The 16,355-nt window shown below is 38.5% G+C and overlaps 1 long non-coding RNA gene across 1 annotated transcript; it reads left to right on the top strand.

Moving 5' to 3' along the window:
• Positions 1-58: 58 nt before the first annotated feature.
• On the top strand, positions 59-9,247 carry LOC108499110. The gene is made up of 3 exons (XR_001875429.1): positions 59-330; positions 5,398-5,493; positions 7,734-9,247. It is a non-coding gene; the product is annotated as an uncharacterized LOC108499110 (long non-coding RNA).
• Positions 9,248-16,355: the final 7,108 nt, after the last annotated feature.

The raw sequence follows: 16,355 nt of genomic DNA, 5'->3' as shown, positions 1-16,355 counted from the left end.
CGCGCAGGCGCCGCGCGCGCCGCGCGCGCCGCGCATGTGCCCCGGCCGTGCCGAGGGAGGGGGCGCGGGGGCGGCTGTAATGGCGGCGCCGCCCCTTGGGTGGTCTGAGGGGGTTTGCCTCGAGGCTGCAGCGGCATACGATGGCAGGAAGCCTTTTTAGTCACGGCACAGCCACCAGTGTGGTTTGGGCCGGTGTGACGTCCCACCCTTAAGGGAAGGGGAACACTCGAGATTCGTAAATGCTCATGGTCGAAAGGAACAACAAAAGTCAAGAGGGTCCGCAAGCAATCGAAGTTTTATTAGTAAATTGCACACTTGGCATGGAAATCGGTGTGTTAGCTCCTGACCTACCATATGGGCGTATGGCAGTGGGTTTTGGATAAAGGGGAGGCCTGAAAGTGAAGAGAGAAAGGAAGAGATGAAGTAAAGGGGAGTGAGGGAGAGGGGAGAGAGAGAAAGAAATGAAGGAAGGGAGAGAGAAAAAGACCTTCAGAAGCCTGGGGGTGCCGCCTGGGCTTGTGGGGATACCATTGCATGGATAGGTTTCCTGACCCTGAAGATAGGTTTCTTGCTTTCCATGTAAATTAGTCGTCACGTGCAGTCTGTTCTTTCAGATCTTTCTGGGAATGAGTTGGAGAACTTCAGGTGTCTTGGGTGGTCTTGATCCCCAGCTACTGTCCATGCCCATTTCTTGGCGTCGTTCCTGGACTTGCACAGTACTGTGTTGTGCTTATCTCCAGAACAAGGGTGTTTGTCCAGAAAAGTGCTGCCCTACCTCCACATGTTCCCCTTCTCCAGTCACATCTTGTTCTTTGTCACAGCCTGTTAGTACCTACAATCCTTATCTGTTAGTACCAACAGTCCTTGGTTGTCTCTCACAGCCATCAGGCTCTCTGTTCTTGAGACATACACATTAGCCCATTATCTTCCGGGGTTCTACACCCAGTCAGCCTGCTCAGCCTCCTGTCCTGCTCTGGTCCTGTGATGTCTGTACAGACCTAAACATTCCTGCTACTGATCTTCCAAAGTACTGTCTCTAGGCTGTACTTGTGTCCTTGCTTTTCAGCCACTGTCACTTCAGATGGGGGACAAAGTGATGCAGTTTGGCTTCTCCCACTTAGCCTTTTTGTTTCCCCTAGCTTGCTGTTGCCCCTGTAGCTTTCAGCATGCTGCTCCTTTCCCTTTCTTCCTTTGGAAATCGATTCTCTGAGTTACTTCTGGATGGCGGTTTGGATGCTTCTTCCCTATTACAAGGTTCATCTGAGCAGCTAAACCTATCTTCACCCAATTCCTGCCAAGTACGTTTTTGCTAAGTAAATTTCTTTATTCTGCAATGTAAGTGAATGGTGTATCCATAATCTTAGATGTTTCGTCACTCCTCAATCCTGTCCTTTTCTCTGCAAAGCTCTTGCATTTTATTCCAAGAAAAAAAATTACCTGTAATGCAACTGTCGTGCCTACCTTCAGTATTCTTATTTACTCTTTCTGTGTCAGGCACTGGATTTTCCTCACTCCTGCAGAGAAGTCCCACTGAATGCCATCTCCTTGATCTCCTGCTGTTTGCCCCCCTTCATTTTTCTTACCTCCTTACTGTCTGTGGGCTCTTGCCTTTCTCATTGGATGCATCGGTTAATCCCGTATTAAAGAACAGTGCTGACTCCATTTATTCCCTGGTAATTACCACAGCTCCCTTTTCCTTTCATTAAGGTAAATTATTATGCTGTTTAGAGTTGTACCATTCCATTTCACCCTCGATCTTGTCATAATACAGTTCTCCTTCATTTGTCAAAATAGTTAATGATGTGGTATAGTCACAGGCAAATCACAGTGAACGGAGTAACTCTCTCTTCATCGCCTTTGACCCACCAGTCAGCTTTAATATGGCTAAAGTGACTCCCAGCTGTAGTGTTTAAACTGGAATTACAAACTATTTCTTTTTTTGGTCAGTGAAGACTTACCCTCCCCACATCTGCCTCAGTGTCATCTTCATCTCTGTTACAGCCATGCTGGGACAACTTACCAGAAGCTTTCTTTAGAACTCAGCCTTATATCTGTGCCTGTAGTGAAACATGTAAAAGTTACACGTAGCCTTCTTTTTCTCCTGCCTCTTTTATGTCAGCTCCTTAAGACAGAGGCTGTCACAAAATGTTTGGGTTTTTTTTTTTCGCATTATAGTTCCATTGAAATAATTATTTTTTTTTTTGCTTTAAATGCATCTTGAAAGAATTTCTTCTTAAAATTCTAAGTGCTCCTGAAATTAACTAAAAGAAAAATTCAAAGTAAAACAAATCAAAATCAATAATATTTTTCTCCAGTCACACTCCCTGCACGTATCCACATGATAACTAATTAAAAGAAATGGGAAGCTGATAACCTTTAAATCCTGGGAAGCAGAGTTGCTTGTGTCCTTCACCACCACTTCTCTGAAGCCCCACTGAGACACATAGGTTTGTCATGGGCCAGTCAGACCAGTAGACTGAAGCACTGAAAGGCTACATGAGAAAATTTTTCGTGGAGTTAGGGTTTCCAACCAAATGCTCTGCTGAAAACTCCCTCCGTTTTAGAATAAGTTGGATTCTGCCTTAGACACCCTGGTAACACATGGGGATCTCACTGGAGAGTGTGCCTGGAAGCACACTTCAACTCCATAGTTCTCGTTTTCCTCATCTGAAGAACAAAGAGCAACAGAAAGCTGCAGAAAACTAACAGTACCTTACAAAGGTACTGAAAGGGTTAATTAATTAGCAAATGAATTTTATATTTAATGAGCCTATTACTGTATTGCAACGTGAAGTTTTATCCAGTTCTTTTTACCCCAGAACCTTATCATCTACTTGCTTTAGGTCATAGAAATATAAATAGGAATTAAATTAGTGTGAGCTAACAAATTAAGCCCTTCTTAAAAAGCTGCCATTGATGCTTTCTTTTTTTATACACCTAGTTTGCTCAGAAAAGAGAAATCTGTGATGGAAAAGAAATAAAGGAAAGTAGTCCTTTCCTTGGGCTGCACTTCTGTCAGTCTGGCTCTTTGGGGAGGAATGTCATGTTTGGAAAATTTTGACACCAGTCTGTACATCATCGCCATCCAGCTGCATCATGTTTTGTCTTCCCAGCTGCAATTAAAAGGAGATGCCAAATACAATTATTGAAATCTAATAATTTGTCCATTTGCTGACATCTTGTTGTTTAAGTGGATTCTGTAATTTTCTGCTGTCTCTTTTGTTTGTGTTTGTGAAATAGTTCATTTTAATGTTCTAGATTTTTATGCTAGTTCTTAATATCCAGTTCTTAGTTGTCTTGGGAAACAACATGTATTAAAAAAACAGATACAGGTTATGATTCAGGAAGGTAATCATCATTGGAGAGGCTGATTTGTCTTACTTACAGACCAGGATAGTACTAATGATTATAGCTGAAGTAATATTTTCAAGTGTTGGAAGTTATTTTATCACTATTTGATGAGTTATGATATGAATTTTGTTCACTCAATATGTCTGTCTGTCTATCTATCTGTCTTTCTATCTATCTGTCTATCTATCTATCTATCTTTTACACAGAAGTGCATTTGTCTTTATCATTTGCTGTAAGAGCACAGGCCATACTAAGAACTTCTATGAGATCTAGGACTATGAAATTCATACCTCCAGTGTTGTGATAACCCTACAAAGGAGACATAATCTAAATGCAAATTATCTTGTAACCTTATTGATATTGGTTATTTGTTATAAAATGAACAGGTTGACTCAAGGAGAGCATTTGGGTTTTTAAAACAGGAATGAATGGTACTCAAAAGATGCACGGGAATGAAGACTGCTGGAGGGCTGAGAACGAAGTTTTTAAAGCACATTTCTTTAGAAACACATTGTTTGATGAGGGAATCAAAATGCGAGTATATATAGTCAAGAGAGATTTTTCTGCTTTGTTGTACGTTGTACTGCTTAGCAAACTCCCCATTTATTCTTCCTACCTGCTCTTGGGGTTCAAGTCAAATTGCACAGTGATACAGTCATGGAAAGATTCAAAAGCTCAGCAGTCTAAAAACAGATCTGCTCTCAAAGGAGGGCAAAGCTCAGAGTGATCAATGTGCTTACTGATACAAATGCCCAGGTGACAATGGGTGGTAAAGTCTTATGAATAATAGAAAGCAAAGGATTTCAAGCTGCTGTAGTCAGCCTGTTAAAGCTTGGTTTTCAGATAAGTGTACAAAAGTTTGATGCCAATTTTATCAAACTTTTCATTTTATAAAAATAAACATCCTCTTTTACACCATTCAAATATATGAAATGACTATTTTCAGAAACTCATTAGGCTTTATGAATTACAGACAAATTTATTTTTGAAAATCATGGAAATAAAAAACTAAACCGAACTTTTGTTTGCATCCTGGATATGTATTCTGGGTTTAGTGACGTAGTCCCAAAGGGAAAAAGGGGTTCGCCACTCTTGGGATGGTTGCAGAAAATGGCTCTTTATTAAGGGAGCTCTGGCTTTATATAGGGTTGGGGTAGAAATTGCCAGAAAGAGAGGAGGAACCAGGGAGGAGCATGCAAATAATGACCATAAAAGGAGAAATAGGGGTTGACATTACCGTGTAGGGTATCATGGCCATAAAAGGAATTGCTGCGATGCAGCGAGCAGGAGCCAATCAAGGACAGGGATTAAAGGGTGTACAGGACAGAGGGATTTTTCATAAAACTGTTTTAAAGTACAGTTGAGGGTAAAATACAATGGACTCTTGAATATAACAGTAAAAACCCAAAATGCATAGGGGTTAAAATTCTCAGTTACTTCAAACAGGGGTTTCATTCTCCGGGGTACCACAGATCTTGTGACAAATCTCCTGTTCTCTTTTCCATTTCTTGTAGCCTTCTTCATCCTCATCCCCGACAGTTTAGTAAATGTGTGACATAAAATGGTCATCAGAAATAAGTTTTGAAAGAAAACAAGGGCCTCTCTCATTTTGCATGGTTATCTTTGGCCCATGAAAACAGATAAATTTAATAGCTCTGCTGAAAGTAAGTCTCCCCTTTCATATATTTACATTTAATTAGACATAAATTAATCAGCTTATAAATAAAATTAACATTCACATTCACAATATAATAAAACCAATCAGAAATAGGCATGAATAAAACTGTGCAGGACAGGAGTTAGAATATGCTCTGAACCTCACACCGAACATTTATTAGCCCCTGTGCTCTCAGCAGCTTTAATTACTAGAATACTTCTAAATCTCAGAACAATGTTTCTTTGATGTAATTTTCAGTTGGTGGAGTAAAACCTATCTGGAACCCATTTTGCTAGTCTAGGTGATTTCCATTCATGGTGAATGTATGGGTGATTATTGCTTTTGGCATCTGAGCAAGGTCAGTGTCATTCTATTCTCCTCTCATGCAGGGCCAGCATCCTTGGATGTGTTCTGAAATGTCTCCTAGTCTGTGTGAGTCATGATATAAGGCTTTGTGGTATGGAACAGTTATCACCTTGGCAGAGGTCAGTGTTGCTAGTTCTAGCTATTACTGTTTCACAGACTGATACCCTCTCAATCTAAATCATTGAATTCAGACCTAGTTTAAAGCAATATCTCTCTCCTTATAGCCAAGAAACCATGAATAACAGAAAAGAAAGGGATAGTCACTCTGCTTTATGAGGCAGTAAATGTCAATAACAGGATAAATTTACAAAATAATAATAAAAAAAAAGGAGCAAGCTTGGGTTTAGACTATGAAACATTCTCTTTCAGTAGAAGTAGGGAGAGCCTTGTTTATTAAGGAAGTTAAAACTAGATGGAAGCAAAGCTCTAGATAAGGGAAGTAATCCTCTGTTGGCAGGGAAATATGTCAGATTAGCTGCTCTGTCTATTGCCAACAGCTGTGGCTGCCAAGCAACTCATAACTGTATCTGAATGTCAGCATCTTTTCCTTTCTATTTTGTAATAATTGCTAACATTGATCTTGTGTTTTGGCCTTTGTGCTGACATACATAAAATCATAGAACAGTTTGGGTTGGAAGGGACCTTAAAGATCATCTAGTTCCAACTCTCTTGCCATGGGCAAGGACATCTTTCACAAGACAAGACTGCTCAAAACTCCATTGAGTCTTGTCTTTGAACACTTCCAGGGATGGGGCATCCACAACATCTCTGGGCAATCTGTGCCCATGTCTCACTACCCCTATCTTGGGACCCCAGAGCTGGATGCAGTACCCATAACTGTAGAGTAGAGGGGCAGAATCACCTCCCTCACCCTGCTGGCCGTGCTGCTTTTGGTGCAGCCCAGGATACAATTGGCTTTCTGGGCTGCAAGGACACATTCTGGGTCATGTTGAGCTTCTTGTCATTGACTCCTTTTCATGATCTATGGGAGTCACACCTTGGAGTCACTCCACAAGTTGTGTTCGAGTAGTCTTTTATCACTTTAATTGAGCAGTGAAATATTTCCTGTATTGTTCACATAAGTATATTTTACATGTAATTTCAAGCAAAAGTTGGAAGATTTACTTCTGACATGGTTATTTGGACAGCAAAATTTATATTTTCTATTTCTGGCTTAATACCACACATTTCTCACATAAAAGTGTTATCAAAGGTGTCTAGTTTTTCTGAAAGATGTATTTCACACTTGAGAGTCCCCTTCATGGAAGGGGATAGTTCTGACCCATTAACAAGAATTTCTTTCTTGAACTGGACCTATTTTTGCACACTTTTCTAGCACTTTGTTGAAGCCGGGAAATAGCAACTTTGTCAGTTCTTCTACACATTCACAGAGGTTTTTCTGTTTTGTTCTTCAATATGAAGCTGAGAAGTTTGTTTTGATTTGTTCTATTTAAGACACCATTCTTCAAAGAGTAAGAGAATCACGATCCCTTTGTCTTCTTTATACTGCAGTGATGGGGTGAGCACCCAGAAAGGGAAGGACAGAGGCATAAAATGTTCCTGAGACAGGAAAGTCAAAATGCCCCGGTTTATGAAATTACATGTTAAGAACTGCAAGTAAATAAGATTTGTAGGCTCCTTATATATATGCTTTGCTAGGCCACTCCTCTGCTTCACAGAAAGTCAGGGGAAAAGGAGTCAAATTCATAGCTTTTTAACTCTTTTGTTATATTCTGCTCTTTTTGAAATGCTCAGCAAATACAGGTACAATGGGAGTTCATATATAGGGACTTTATTATGATCAGATTCAGTCTATCGGAGATCAAAAGGGATTATTTTTTGCAGGCAAGAGGGGAAGGAACTATCGTTGTGCAGGACTGAAGCATGGCTTGATCCTCAGAAAATAACAAATTTCTGACTAAAGTATTTATTCTCTCCTTTCTCAGACTGGCTTTACAAGACTTGTGTATTTGGGTACAGGAGTAACATTTTCTAGACAAGTATGCTGTCTTTGTATTGTGTGCATACAGCTATTCTGCCTTTCATCTTTGCAACCAAGAACATGTCTAATTTGGACCTGAGTGCTGCCCCTGAAGCATCTGTGATAAACAGCCTGTTGGAAAGTCCTTGGGGACCCACTTGTTTTCAAAGCCATTCTATTAAAGCTAGATATTTAAACAGTTTAATTTTGGAGGAGTCAGGGTGCAGACTTCCAACAGCATCAAGTTGGTTCCAAACACAGAAACCTGAAACCAGCTTTCAGGGAGCTCAAAAAGGAGTCATTAATGTACTGTTAGCACACTGCTTAGTCATTAGCTTGTATCTTTTAATTTCAGTTGCCTTTATTCTTCTCTTTCAGAGATCCAGGGACAGCCCCTTAGTTACCAAGTGCCTTGGGACTACTACTTCACATAAAACATTTTTCTCAAACTTTGAGTTTCTTCGTCCTGTCACACAACCTTACCTTAAGCATTCATATTGATCTGCAGTCATTTTACCCTTCTGGCACTGCGGCTTCATACACCTGGTGCAAGTATTTCTGGAGGCGTGTCACAGGCTTTGTTGTATTTCAGCATTAAAGAAGATTATGTTCCTTTGTACATTGGAGACGGTCAGCTTCAGATACAGCGTTTTTCCAAGAAGAGACAGATAGTCATGAAGCTTTGTGGAGGAGTTATTGTGTTATAGCACTTAGAGGAGACCACCTCCTTAAAGAAGCAGGGCATATTTTCCTGTTTGAACTGTTCCACCTCAATTGCTGCATATTTTCGGTAACTCTGTTCAGCACAGAAAAATCAAGCTGTTTGGACTGCAGTGGTGGGGTTTTTTGTATAATGGTTTTCTCTTGAGTTGACGATACGTAATAAACTTTGTAAATGGTACAGAGTAAATGACTTGCAAAAAAGTAGGATTCCTCACTTCCCAAGGGCCACAGGTACTATCCTAGAGGAGAAAATGAGTTGTTGAGTCTGCAAGTCTACTTTAAAAGGTAGAAAGATTCATGGATAATTGTGTGGGAAACATGGAAAAAGTGCTGAGTGGTCTTGGCATATTAAATGTTGAGAGAAGTAAGGACAAGTGCTCCCTAAAGACTTTGTATGGGTAACTGTGAAGTTAATTTCATGTCCTAAATAGATGTCAACTTTTAGGCTTAATGAATTGTTAGCATTGAAGATCCTTTTGCGTGTTTTGTGAGCAGTCTTACAGCAGTCTGTGCCACACAATTTATTGAACTGTGTTTGGAAGTGAAAAATGTGCAGCCTAGATGATTCTGCCCTCCATCTTGGTTTTCTAGACTACTTTGTGCATCCTGTATAGAGTTTGGCATTTAAATTATTAAAAGAAGGGTAGGAAGCTTAAATGCAATTTGAATATCCTCAGACCATTGAGGAATTCTGTTTAGCTTCCCCTATATTAACATACTGATAATTATGACTTATCCTCTTTTCAACAGAATATTTAGTATAGAAAAATCTGACTACTTCTAAATGTTCCTCTTTATATTGCAACCGTTGTACAATGTTATGGAAAGTGGTTCCCGTGGTATTATTTTCTTATTATAAATTATTCTTCACAAAAGAGTTTTAGTGAAGACAATCTTATTCCAAGTAATGTGTAAAAGTTGACTAAGGACCAGGTAATTCTTACTCAGCTGCTTTTTCTCAATAAATAATTATAAGTCATGTTTAGAAACATGCAAAAGTCTGGAATCTGTAAATCTGTTCCTCTTTGCTTCTCTCTGGCACTTCGCTCCACCAAGAGTTTCCTTCATTCTTCTTTATACTGAAATTAGGACGACCAGTAGCTTTAGACCAATGCTTTGAGAATAAAGTGTGAGGAGTACACAGATGCAGATTTTGGACTTGATTAGCGGTGATGAAAAATACAAATGCTATGTTATATATAATACACACAAGCTGGAAGTTTAAATCATTATGTTCCCCTGAAACTGTCTGTATTGCAAAAGATCTTTAGATCCAGAGAATCTAGATGTTACAGTCTGCCCTCTCATCCAATTTTAAACAGGCAATATTGGTTAGATTGTTTTTATAATATTATAAATAAAGTGACTCTATACCTATATGTATTTGTTTACTATCTAGTGTGAAGAACTTCTAGTTGCAAAATTCAGCTCTGATTGAAAGTCAACCCTGCCCTGCCAATTGCCACATAGTTATGCAAATACCACTCAGAGATGAACTGGGACCTACAAGCCATTTATTTGTTGACAATCTCTTCTTTTACTCAACCTTTACTGTCAAGGAAATCACAATGCCTTTACTTACTAAGGCAATGTCTGGAAGATCCATCTTGCTTGTAGAAAGAAAGAAAAAGAAACATTTATATAAAAATAAGTCACCACTACTGACTGCAGTGGGATCCCTGAAGGCTAATAATTTATTCACTGTGTTTAGTGCTCCTAGTTTGCCCATGACCTGGATCCCTTGTTACAAGAGTAAGTGTGTCAGATGTTTGCAATGACGTGGCCAATTGCAGCTGTGTTTGGCCTATTTCCACTGGCAGCAGACTTGAGCTTGTGTATAGTATCCTTAATTTCTTGGTAGCTTGTTGACAGGCAAGACAGCCAGCACTACCCAGTGTATTAATGTAATCCATGAGAATTGCTCTTTAACCCATGTCTAGCTTTCATCTACTTCTTTACTCCCACATAATAAAGTGATTGTACTTAAAGTAATGGTCTTTCAAGCATGCCCTAGCCAGGCAAACCAACAAAACTTTTGATCTTTTAACAGTTTATTCTATAACAAATACATCATCCTATTACATTAAAAGTGTAGAATACTGAGAGAGGGCTCAGACTGCCGGTACTAAGACATTATTACACTTTCTAAAAATTTGACATAGTAATTTTCTTACATGAGAGATACTATTAAGTGCCAGATTATGGTAAAGAAGAATTAATCACAGAGTACAAGATTGGTGAACCAGTAGCCAAGACTAATTGCAGTCACTGTGAAAAAAAGATTATTACCCTAAACAGTAATTATAAAAATATGTACTACACATTAAGATGCACATCATGCATATAGGAGCTGACTTTTAACACAGGAAAAATTGTGAGCAAAACAGTGTAGGGGAAAAAATAGAAAATAGTTGATTTTAAAGAAGATTTTATTAGATGGTTAAAAAGGACAGTTCCAATCTATCAGAAGGGACAACTTTGGCTTAGAGCCAGTCTTGGCACAGTAATGTAACCAGGGCAGGACTTGTGAATATAAAATGATATGTAATGAAAAATGGGTAAGGAGGCATATATGATCATGAAATGTAAAAAAATGGCTAAGAATGTTAACAACACATAGAATAAAGGAGAAGCTGAAGATTTTTAGAAATTCTTCCTAGACCTGCTATTAAAGGGAGATGATGAAGTTACTATTAAGGAAAAAAATAGAGGTTTAATAAATATTTATGTTAATTCATTGAAAAATGTACCATGCTTTTTTCCCATAATAGGAGAAAATTAAGAGTATCTTTCAGTTCCATAGCAACTAAGAAGTATATTAAATATCTGCAAAAGAAAAATTCTGTTAAGTTTGCAGGCCTGTATAATTTGTACCCAGAGACCAGAGGAGCTGGATCTCTTTTCTGTTGAAATTCATTTTTAATAAATTTTGGAACAACACAGCTGTTTTAAGAGGCAAGAAGACTGTCAATGCTGCAGCAATATGCCAAAGACAGGGATGATGGCTCAAAACAATATATACTGGTTATCCTGATGTAAGTCACAGGTATATAAATCTTCAGTAGTGAAGACTAGACATGAATCAGAGCTATCAAGGAGTTGGATATCAAACATAAAACAACTATCAATGAAAGTTCATTTTCATAAGAAATAGAACTTTTAAAGTTGAGTCTGATTTTGGTTGGGGGGTTTTGGGTGATTTTAATTGTATTTTTAACGTAGTGTATGTTTGTTTGAGAAAAGTACAAAATGTAATTTATTTAGGCTTTGGTAAGTAATTTGGCTGTACACCAGTGTGTTCTGATTAAGATCAGTATAGTATATGAAGAGTAAAGAAACAGTAAGAAAATATTGTGGGAAGTAATTTTTTAAACAGGTGCCAGTGATGAATTGTCCACATAGAGTCATAACTGAGTATGAATGTCTGCAGTGGTATTTTACATGGACTTGAAGTAATTCTGACATTTTTCAACATTTGAATTAATAGTGTGGAAGTAAATACAAAGAGCTAATGAAATTTGCAGACTGTATGAAGATATATGGTATGGTAAATTACAGACTGTGGCTGTGTCCCTGTCATCCTCTAAAAATGTACTTTACCACAGTAGAAAACTAAGAACATGAAATTCAGGCCAAGTTCACAGAATGGTGAACTTTTACTGCAAGAACGTAGTTTCTGAAAAATGATTTAAAGGTCACAATATGCATGCATCTCACTAAAATCTCACACTGTGATATTCAGGTAAAAATGTCATTTTCAATACTCACACTTAGGGAGACAAGTTCATTTTCTTATGGAACACTGGTGAAACTTCGTTGTGAAATATGACTAAAAAGTTACATGAGCTTTTCCATTTTCGAAAAAATTTATAAAAATTGAATATATACATGGAAAACAACAACAACAAAAAATAAACCAAAAGTACCCCACCCTTTACATCAGAGATTTAAGTGCAAGAATGGCTTTAGAGTGAGACACAAGTTCACTCAATAAGAAAACCTGAGATGTGACATCATTATAAGTAGGTTTTTGAAGAGAAAATAATAGTAAGTGGATTAAAAATTTTTAACAGTGAAGCTGATTAACCACTGGATTAAGCTAATAAAACAGTGGTGGATTTCTGTTTCTTGGATTCAAGCCTAGCTAGATTGCTGGAAAATGTGTTTAGCCAAACACAAGATAGCACAATAAAAGGGGAGCTGGGTAATACATCTGTGAAATGGTCTGTGAAATACTGGAGATTCAAATCAGGGGATCCAGTGCCCACTTCTCATCGTAAAGTCTGTAAACTCCCTTCAGTTCAACTGTAGATACCATAAATCTTACTTTTGATAGTACTCAGGTTATTAATATCAAAGGATCACAGAGCTCAGTCATACTAACTAGAAGGTGGTTGTAATACTGTTATTTGTTTAAATATACTTGACAAACCAAATCTAGTGGAAACATGTTCTGTAGATATTTCTTTCCTTTCCCCTGCATTCTAGGACAATAACCTTCCTCTGTATGTAAGGTTGTATCTTCCTCACTGTAGGAAGGGAGAAACTTGTCTTCTTTTCCATCTCTTCCCTTATATCACCTCTGACTTGTTCCCCATACTCACTTACAGGAGTTTCCTTCAGCAGGACAACTGTCAGCACTGCTACCTGTGGTGTCCTTGTGCCTAGAACTCTGAGAGGGACAGAGATGGGCTGTTGACAACTGGGTATGTCCTTAGTTGTGGAGACAAGCTCAATGGCTTTGTAGCAATAATGCTCTTCTGTGCAACTGCTGAGGCTTTCCACAGGCTTTTCAGATTTCTTCACATTGAACAGCAGCTTGTATCTGCTCTGGTATGAATTAGATGGAGCAAAGCATAGCTCATGCAAAATTGTACTTCAGATAATGCTGCTACTTCATGTCTCAAAAGGCACCCAGCAAAGAAGACCTGGTAGCTTCATGCAGCGGCCGAAAAAACGCACACTCAGTCAGTCGACAGGCAGTGAACACTTTATTTACAGATGGCTTAGTTTTATAGTCTTTTTCTTCTGTCCACGTGCAAATATGCCATATCTCATTGGTTAAGTATTCTTATTCAAGTGCCTAAGCTGCTTTTCTAATAGGTGGTCAGCATTCCTTCATGTGCTGGCAACTCTCAAAACAACACTGTTATTTACTGCAGTTCTTCTTCCTTTTCTGCTTTCTCATCTTCGATGTTTACATTCCTTTACAACCTCGTAGCTGTAACTGCTCAAATTCAAGGCCTAAGCTGTCTACAGCTCAGTCGTTTCCCACAGCTTCATATACAATCAATTATATATTTGAAATGTTCTGATCTGAATGATCTTACAAAGAAGAGTGCTTCCTTACAGAGAAGTTGCCACTGTAGTGACTGTCCAGTAGGCTGAGACCACAGCAGTACAGTCAGGGTAAGGGACAAGTTTTGCAGATTATGTGGGAACAACAGAAGAAATAGGCAAAATTTTCTGTCTCCCCAAGACACTGCTAGTTCTGGCAGCCCTTGCCATGGAAGGACAAAGCAGTCTCCCAGCAAAGGTCACAAAGGTCTGAAGCTTTTTATACTTCCATTCTCTCCTAGAAGTAGCATTTCTTCTTGCTCTTTCCATGCATATGCCAACAGAAAGGCTTCCCAGCAGAAAGGCTTGGCTGGGGGGGGGGGTTAATAACTTGCAGAAACCAAGAAGCAAAACATACATTAACACAATTCTCTGTCCCCTGCAGCGTGTCATTTCTGGTTTTCAAAGCCATCCTGTGACTTCTGGTCCAGAGGAAAGAAATGGGACAAAATTCTAATTCTAAAAATTCTTGACCTGGGCTTTCCCTTTAAAGGTTTTATATGAAAGGTAATTATTTTCTAGTCCCACTATCTGATAACAATCCATACTGATATTCATATAAATAAATTAATATGTTCCAAAATCAAATATTAAAAGGTTTGAGCTCAAGGAAAACTGTTTCTACTGCTCTAGTTGAGAATATTTGAGGTTAATTGTAGAAAAGACACCTGTATTTCATAGAGAAGAGGGAGGAAGGAGAGGGGAGGGATGAGGTATGAGCCATCAACAAAAATTTCTTGAAAAGAAAATGTGTTAGGTCCCTATTCTCATGCGGGTGAGGTATGTTTTACCTACCAGATCGTGTTCTGTCTGGTACTTACCCAGAAGTTCTTGTGACACAGAGGCTGTCTCTGCCATTTTCTGTGCTGCACCTACCCAAAGTCCCAGAATCATCAACTGACATTGCCAAGAATCATCATAAGAAAATGGCATAAGCTAAAATTATCTAACTAAACTGAAAGCTGTTAAATAGGTTAAATAAGTTAAAGCCAAAGACATACAGATGAAAATCTGTTTGTTAAGAGGAAAAAAAAAAGGGTAATAAATCAAGACTTCTCATCCCTCTCAAAACACAATAATAAAAGACTTGTTTGGAAAACTGGAAATGTGAGAATATTTGCTCTCCTGATGAGTAGAGTATGCCTCTCTCAGAGATTGTGGGATCAGGAAGTAAACTATGGTGCAGTAAGGACGGAAGGACATTCACAATCCCTATATGATCAGAAACTCCACCAACGCTAATTTCATCCAGTAGGATTAGTTTCCTTTTTTTACCCACCTCATTCTTGCGGAGTCTAGAGAGCTTTTACTGAAATAGCAAACCCTAGTCTTGATTTTAAAAGAACTTATGTTTTTGAATCAAAGATAAGGGAGTTACATTTGTCTTCAGACAATTCCATGGGATTCTCCAGTAAGTGAAAATGTTCCCAATTTCTTTAGAAAAGAATGCCTGAAATTGTGAGTGCTGCAGGATTCTGATGGACCTGCAACAGGGTAGTTTAGTGAGTCTAAATGTAGAACAACATGCAAACAAATTGAACTTTTAATGTTTTTCCATTTTCTCCGCAACAGATCTGTTCTGTAGATAAGGCCCAAGAATTGCAAGTGTTCCCTTCGTCATCAGCATCTCTGAATAGCTTCAATAAATCAAGTTGAACCTGATACTGGAAATTTTATGGATCACCCATACCTAGTTCTAAAGTCCTCTCGCCTTTGGCTTCTTTTTCCTTTATTGGTCATTCTCAAAAGACAAATTTCTCTCAAACTTCTCTTTTCTCAGTTTTCTTATGTGTGCCATAAAAATCTCTCCAAAGTGCTGATAGCACAGCCATAGCAGTTCTGTTGTTGCCCTCATTCAGTTGATGCTACTCTCTCTCTATGCATATTCATTTCCTTGTTTTCCTGCTTAAAATTCTGCCTGTCATGGCTCAAATTTCAAACCCTAATTACTTGTCAAAGCCACAAAATTCTGAGAAGCATCCTCACAGTGCATGTTCTCCAAATAGTACCTTGTGTTTGTGTTGACTCCAGCCAAATCTCTATGGAAAACACTGAACTGAAAGAAATGCGTTAGTATTCAAAGACCTTTTGCTGGATCAAAATTAAATCAGTCTTAATCATCATAATTATAAAGCATGGAAGTATTTCCTCCCAAATAAAAAACTTGGAATTGCTGGTGGCACCTTCTGGGCTGCTAGCTAACATTGTCAGGAAGCAGTAGCCTCACAAGCCCCAGCTTCCATGCCAAGTAATTAAAGCCCCTTAGGAGGCTGTCCCATCTGAGAACTGTAAAGCCTGAATTTAAATCTCCTTCTGATCCAATGAGTCTTGAAATATGCTCAAACACTGGCCCCTTGGAAAAGTCATAGCCCTTCCATAGAGCAATAAATGCTAGCAAGAAAAGCCCAAGGTTAATCAAAGTATTATTTTTAATAGAAGTTCTAATTTAAGACAGTTCCTCAGGGGTCAGTAGGAGGCAGTGGTCTTCATATTAGTTATGAGCATATGTGTGACTTCTCTGCACCTTTAGCATCTTTGCTGCTCTTGCATTCTGTATGCCAAGATCAGTTTGTACCTCACTGGTGCTAAGGGATAATCTAGGCTATTTTCTCGTTATTTCTCTAATTTATTATTAATTGTTCTGTTTGTAAGCAAAAAGGAAGTAGTGTATTAAAAATTATCAGGAAAGCAACGGCAAACAAAACAGAAAATAATGTGCATAGTGTGCCTGTTGTAGTTTCTCAGTACAGTTCTAGTTCTTCTATCTCGAGGGCAATAACAAACCTGGAAGAAGCACAGAGATGAGTCATAAGGATGATAAAAGGTATGGAACTGCTACATAATAAATAGACAAGAGAGTAGACTGGCAAAGAGATAACTGAGAGGGTAGAAAGGTCTGTGAAAATGAGTGGATAGAAAAGAAAATTATAAATTTTTATT

Source organism: Lepidothrix coronata, unplaced genomic scaffold, assembly GCF_001604755.1.
Source record: "Lepidothrix coronata isolate B3197 unplaced genomic scaffold, Lepidothrix_coronata-1.0 Scaffold69, whole genome shotgun sequence".
NCBI classification, from domain to species: Eukaryota; Metazoa; Chordata; class Aves; order Passeriformes; family Pipridae; genus Lepidothrix; species Lepidothrix coronata.
The sequence above is the reverse complement of the archived record's forward strand: the minus strand, read 5'-3'. Positions and strand labels throughout refer to the sequence as shown.